Consider the following 7,373-nt stretch of genomic DNA (forward strand, 5'->3'; position numbering starts at 1 on the left):
TCTGTGTTCTTTAATCTTGCGAAGGGAATCGCTAGGGGTAGCCATTATATTATTTTGTGCCGTTTAATTTGATTTTCCCTTAAGTACCTAATAGGACGGTTGAGGATGAGGGCACTCTTTAAAAACAAACAACTGGCTGCGAGCTGACTCACGCCTGTAATCCCAGCACTTTGGGAGGCCGAGGTGGGCGGATCACCTGAAGTCAGGAGTTCGAGACCAGCCAGGAATAACATATAGTGAAACCCCATCTCTACTAAAAAATACAAAAGTTCGTTGGCTGTGGTGACCCACACCTGGAATCCCCGCTACCTGGGACACAGAGGCAGGAGAATAGCTTGAACCTGGGAGGCCGAGGTTGCAGTGCGGAGATCATGCCTCTCTACTCCAGCCTGGGCAAAACATCGAGATTCCATCTCTCAAAAAACCAAAACTAACAACAGCAACAACAACAAAAACCCCTTTAGACACAAAAGTCCAAATTTTCAAAAGTATACCTATTTCAATTGTGACTAAAAACCAACAAGCCTTTTCATGGCTTAAAACCAAGAAGCCTTTTATGGCTTAACCATGGGCTCAAGAAGTGCCTCCAAAAGAGGGTGCAAAAACACAGTGTCCCCTCCTCACTGAGATTGCTCCGGCGATAGCCTAAGAATGACCAGACCTTTTTAAACAAGGCAATAAAGTTGGGACAATTAGGACCAACTCCCCAAAGAGCTGGCACAGTGGGACAAAGAGATAAACTTTGTTTCTGGATTCCTAGCCAGCTGGCTAGCCGCCTCAAGCAAGCCTGACGACCTGTGATTTCTCTTAGCAAAGACCAGAGAATATCCTCACTGGTCCCCAAGACAAGCTCTCAAGACATAAAACAAGATGAAAGCAAAATCTTATGATTTTCCTCCTTATGACAAACTACGCAAAAGACAGAGACAAGGAAAACAAGGACCACTCCTGGGAGGCTGTGATTAAAAACCAGTGGGTACTCAGAACCAAATTCACAAGAGTCACAGTTCGAAGAATTAAGTCTTATAAATGTTTTCTCCTACCAATCTGAATTGGAAAGAAGATGAAAAACTATGTTTACCTCCCTTTCTTGACTGGCCACTATGGACAGAGATCTAAGAGCTGACTAGGTAAGATTTCCTACTTTCTGCCATCTTTTGTCAGGTCTCCCCAGTCCCATCTCCAGGCTGCAGAGCTGGTGGGCATCCCTGCCTTTTAGGGTCCCTCTCTTGTCACCAGAAACTGTAGGGGAGGTGGAACTGCACCTCCATCCCCTTGGGTCCCTGGCTGGGCTCAAGAATTAAATTGATATAAGATAGATGAAGGGGAAAAACACACAAATTCACTTAGTACAAGTTTTATGTGGCACAGAAGCCCTCATACGGAAATGAAGACCTGGAAAAGCCGAGAGGCTGTTACTTACGTACTGAATTGGACAAAGCATAGCAATTTGTGAAAATGAGGAAAGACAAAGAGGGTTGGGCTAGGGAGTTAACTGGGTAGAGAGGTGTTCAGGAAGATGAGTTCATACAACAAGGTTTGTTGGTAAAGAATGACTCCAGCCTCAGTTTTCTGTGCTTGATGATAGGAAGGTTGTGTCTGGCTGCAGAATCTCTTTGGGGGGAAACTGCTCTGCAAACCACCCCTGCTGAGTTTCTCCTCTCTCACTTTCTCATTTCAGGCCGTGCTCCCTTCATGCCCAGCTGTCCTGTAGAATGGCAGCCTCAATGTTTACCAAGCTATACCCCCTTCCTTTGATGCCTTTAGTTCAACTAAAAGAGGTTACAAGTTTCCAAATTAACTGCATTACAAACATGAAGATGAGAAAGTGAACAGAGGGAAGATGAGGACAGGCCAACCCCAAGGGCCGGCGCTGCTGCCTTATCTTGCTCCTGAAGCCCCTTCCTCTCCTGGCCTCTCTGGAGAAGCTCCCCTAAAGTTCCTCTCCCCACCCCCAGGACTAGGCTACAGCCACCTCCTAGGTAGACAGTGGGAGACTACAGAACCACAGGCCCCTCCACATACCCTTGGCCTTGACAGGGCTGCGATTGTCTGCCCACTCTCTACTCCGCCTGCGGTCGGGGATCACCTTCGGCTTCCCTCTGGGCTCCATGCCCTGCCCTGTTCCCCTTCTTGCCACATCAGCACTGTTCCTGAGTTGACAAAAGCCTCCCTATGCTTCTGGACACCTCGTACCCCTAGTTAAATCGGGATAGGCTCTGCCCAGCTCTGGCCCTAGGTGTCTCTCTCTGTCTCACAGCCTTTCATGAGAATTTCTGTTCATTCCTGGACTGCACTCAGCACAAAACGAACCTTCCCATTTATTCCAATAGACGCCATGCCTGCTGGTGGGAGTATTTCTCTCCCTTTCTCAGATAGTTTAGGGCAGAACCATCCTTGCACAATCTCATTCTCGTCCCCATTTTGGTTGCCTCTTACAAAACCATAGCTCAGCTTCTTTTTTATTCAATATTAAAGCAGAAAAGTCAGGCTGGTGTCACTTAACACATCCTTGGGGCAGAGGGTGTGGTTGGGTTCCCTTCTGTCACAAGGAGCATGGAATCCCCAGAAAAATGACCTGCTATCAAACCTGGACAAAATTATCTTGAGGAAAAAAAACAACTTAATTTTCCAGACACTTAAGTATAATTAATGTTTCCAGCTGGCAACAAGATTACTAGTGGGCCCTTCTCTCAAAAACCATGTGAGAAAAACAAATTAGAGCAACAAAGTTGCTACTCATCTGTCCAAAAATATGTTGCACTCTGTACAAACCTCACCATGGAACAAATCAAGTGTGTGAAAGCCTGCAATGCCAGCAAATCTGAGAACGGAGGGCCCAGGGGCCCAGACATGTCTCAGCTCAAATTTTTAAAGAAAACACTTAGATTTGGCAGGGCACGGTGGCTCATGCCTGTAATCCCAGCACTTTGGGAGGCTGAGGCAGGTGGATCACGAGGTCAGGAGTTCGAGACCAGCCTGGCCAATATAGTGAAACCCTGTCTCTACTAAAAATACAAAAACTTGCTGGGCGTGGTGGCACATGCCTATAGTCCCAGTTACTTGGGAGGCTGAGGCAGAAGAATTGCTTGAACCCAGGAGGTGGAGGTTGCAGTGAGCTGAGATCATGCCAGTGTACTTCAGCCTGGCAACAGAGTGAGACTTTGTCTAAAAAATAAAAAAATAATTAAAAAACAGGAAAACAGACTTTTTTCTGATCAATAAGCTCTGAAAGTTTTTTTGTTATAACTTTTCCCCCTTTAACAGTTTTGTTGATATATAATTCACATACCATACACTTTAAAGTACACAACTCAATGGTTTTTCGCATCCATCACAAAATGAACTTTAGAACATTTTCACCCCCACCCTTCCAATTCCTGTTTCCTTTATCATGCACAACACTCCCAGGCCTAGGTAACCAGCAGTCTCCTTGCTGCCTTGATAGCTTTGCCTATTCTGGACATCCCACATAAAGGGAATTACACAACATGTGGCCTTTCATGTCTGGCTTTTTTCACTTATAATATCTCCAGGGTTTAGCCATGTTGTAGTGTACTTCATCCCCTTTTATGGCTGGATAATATTCCACTGTACAGTGTTATGAGTTGAATTGTGTCCTCCAGAAATTCATATGTTGATGTTCTAACCTCAGTCACCTCAAAATGTGACCTTATTTGATGGTGGGATCTTTCAAGATAATCAAGCTAAAATGAGTTAAATAGGGCAGGTCCTAATCCAGTGACTGCTGTCCTTATAGAGATAATTTCAACACAGTGATGCACACAGGAAGAACGCCATTCGAACAAAACAACAGGGATTTACAAGTCAAGGAAAGAGGCCTGGAACAGCTCCTTTCTCTGTAGCCCTCAGAAGGAACCAACCACCCCAATGCCTTGACCTCAGACTTCTGGCCTCCAGAGCTGTGAGACAACACATTTCTGCTGTGTAGGTTGAGGTTCACTCTGCTGCTGCAGCCCTAGAAACTCGTACATATGGGTATGCCACATTTTTTTCTCTATCACTTGGACTTTTGGGTCATTTCCACTTTTGGGCTTTTATGAGTAATGCTGCTCTGAACATCCGTGCACATCTGGACATCCCAGATAAGCTTTTGTTGTTGTTTTCATTTATTTTGGATATGTACGTAGGAGTGGAACGGCGGGTCAATCAGTAACTCTGTTGAACTGTTTGCCACTCTCTTCCAGTGTGGCCCTGCCCCTTCCCATTCCCTGCAAGAACATTTGAGCGTTCTCATTTCTCCACATTCTGTTGACACTTGCTATGATCTTTCTTTTTTACTGTAGTCATCTCAGTGGGTGAGTGGTGTCTCACTGTGGTTTTGATTTGCATTTCCCGGAAATGATATTGAGCATCTTTTCATATGCTTATTGGCTGTTTGTACATTCTTTGGGGGTTAAATATTTGGATCCAAATGTTCCAGGTAATCCCGGCCCCGCGCACCTCTGCAGAAACATGCTGGCTGCGCCACCCTTCCCCCGACTCTGATTCCAGTTATCTGACTTTCTTCAGTCTTTGGAGGCAAGTTCCACACATTTTCCTACATCAGGGCCCTTATACTCTCAAGTCTGTTGAACAAAGACAATTCTTTTCCCACCTTTGCGCTGTTAAACTTAACTCGTTTTTCAGAGTTCAGTTCAACCATCACTGCCTCAGGTAAGCCTCCCTTGACTATCCCAGCTGAGAATCCATCAGCTGGCTGAGCCCACAGAAAGGCCTGTGTTAGGTAAATGTGGTCAGTCTCAGATACATCCTCAGTTCTATTAGGTACAGCTGTATCACCAAACTTTAGTCTTTTCACTAGGCTAGGTAATCATACAACTTTAGAATTGAGTTAACTCTTTCAATTAGGAAGATGAATATCCCTACCTTTCAGTTAGATTTTATGAACTAAAACAAAAATTACTCTATAATTTATCGTGCTATGAATTGGTTATTTTCTAAAATTTCATTTGGGCACTTAAAGTTTGAGAGAGAAATAAAGTTGAAGAGTATCAAGAAGCTGGATGTGGTGGCTCATGCCTGTTATCCCAGCACTTTGGGAGGCAGAAGTGGGCAGATCATGAGGTCAGGAGTTCAAGACCACCCTGGCCAACATGGTTAAACCCTGTCTCTACTAAAAATAAAAATAAAAAAATTAGCCAGGTGTGGTGGCAGGTGCCTGTAATCCCAGTTACTGAGGCAGGAGAATTGCTTGAACCTGGGAGGTGGATGTTGCAATGAGCTGAGATTGCACCACTGCACTCCAGCCTGGGTGACAGAGCAAGACTCTGTCTTGGNGGAGTTCAAGACCAGCCTGGCCAACATAGTGAAACCCCATCTCTATTAAAAATACAAAAATTAGCTGGGCGTGGTGGTGTGCGCCTGCAGTCCTAGCTACTCAAGAGGCTGAGGCAGGACAATTGCTTGAACCCGGGAGGTGGAGATTGCAGTGAGCTAAGATCACACTACCACACTCTAGCCTGGGTGACAGAGCAAGACTCTGTCTTGGAAAAAACAAAAAAAAGAGTATCAAGAATAAAGTAAGGCATTATGTTCACTTTCTTAGAAAGCCACCAAGCCAATATAAGAGAAGCGGCATGTGCTGTAGATTGAATCACCTCTCCAGACCCAAGGCAACCTTGCCTGTCAAACACACGCCCAGCTACAAATGGCAAAGGGTGCCGTATCTTCAGGGGAAAAAAGATTTAGACCAAGAAACCTTAAGCATTTCCCACTAAAGGGAGAGCAGAAGCCCAGCCAATTTTATGATTATATTTGGTCTGCTTTCCTTGTCATCCCTCCATTTTGTCCGAGGGACCTGTGTGGTTTCTTTACTTCATCAGCTTCACAACACCCTAAAAACTTCTGGGGCAAATAAGTCACTTGACACTGGAAAGGAAAAGGGCACCGGGTTTTAGATTCATTTTGTTATGAAAAAGCAGACAATGGTGCTATTATACCAAGGAATGACTGTCCTTCCCCAGTTGATAATCATCAAGACCAATAAATGTCAGCTGATTTATTTAATGAACTGATACAAATGATTTGAACGTAGGGAGCTGAAGTTGGCCAGAAAATGTGGAATCAGAGCAGAGAAGGCCTTGAATGCAACCAGGAGGAGCTGGCGTCAGGCAGTGATTCTGTCCCACAAAGAATGAGGTAGAGTCAATTACCTGAGCGCTTCAAACTGGAATGGGCCTTGCTGTTTCCGGTGGATATTGGAGAATGTCAGTGTTCAGGATAGAAAAGACTGATACAGACGCTACTGCAGGGGTTCAGATATGAAGCGATGACAAGGTAGGCCAGTGCAGTGGCCATGGGAATGACGAGGAGAGGGCAGATTTGGAAAACAGGAGGTAGGCTTGGAAAAAAGGATAAATAAAGGAGATGAAGGGGCTTGCAGAAGTTAATGACAATGTTAAATCAAGCAAAAGCATTTTTGCTTTTGCAAAAGCTTTCTACACTGAAGGATTGCCTCTCAGTGTAGCATGTGTCTTGTCTATGTTTACACCACCCCAATTAGATTGCACCCGAGAACAGAGACTAGCACTCCCATTTTCTTTATACTTGGAACATCCGTACCCGTAGAGTGGGCTGGTGAACAACAGAGGCTCGATTACTGGTTAATTCCCCAGGGCTTGGGCAGAGCCTGTCTCTTCAATTGAACGAACACTGACTTTGTGTCCACTGAGTGATGGGTGCTCTGCAGAAACTGGTGAAAATCCATGCCATGGGAAACAGCTTATGTGTTAATGCAATTGTGAGGACGGGAGTTGCTGTGTATTAGACAAAGAAGTCACTGCAATATAAGACAAAATAAGATCAGTGCTTCCTGGCCCAAGAGAGAAACTTAGACCTCTGAAGATGAGGGATTCAGCATGAGTTTATGAATTTGGATGAGCTGAAACAAGTCATTGGTTAATGTGGGAGCAGGGAGAGGCATCTCAGGAAGACGGAAACAGAAGCAAAAGCAATGAAACGGCTGTGTTTGCTGCAGCTGAGAGGTTCGCATTAGCACTGAGAAGCAGAGAAGACTGCTCGACACAGCCACACTTTTAACAGGTATGTTACAGCCAAGCGTTTAAAACCTTCATCAGATTTTACTCGTGATGGTTTTATTGGACATGCTACCGCCATGAAAATTATTTTGTGAACTTATTAAATGAACTTCAAATGGGATAAGAGACTTGCAAAAGAAAGACAGTGGCTCAACTATGAGCTCCATCTGCAGTCAAGTGACAGGTTAATGCCTCAGGTGGCCTTGGAACCATCCTCCAGGACTCTCAGCTGAGTGGGATAAAGAGCAGTGGGCCAAAACAAATGCACACAGGCACTTGGTTCCTTTCTTTCTTTTTTTTTTTTTTAAAAAA

At 44.8% G+C, this 7,373-nt stretch overlaps 1 long non-coding RNA gene across 1 annotated transcript; it reads left to right on the top strand.

The window, feature by feature from the left end:
• Positions 1 to 400: 400 nt before the first annotated feature.
• LOC108311014 lies at positions 401 to 2,616 on the top strand. The gene is made up of 2 exons (XR_001828016.2): positions 401 to 1,130; positions 1,682 to 2,616. It is a non-coding gene; the product is annotated as an uncharacterized LOC108311014 (long non-coding RNA).
• Positions 2,617 to 7,373: the final 4,757 nt, after the last annotated feature.

Source organism: Cebus imitator, unplaced genomic scaffold, assembly GCF_001604975.1.
Source record: "Cebus imitator isolate Cc_AM_T3 unplaced genomic scaffold, Cebus_imitator-1.0 Scaffold110, whole genome shotgun sequence".
Taxonomy (NCBI): domain Eukaryota; kingdom Metazoa; phylum Chordata; class Mammalia; order Primates; family Cebidae; genus Cebus; species Cebus imitator.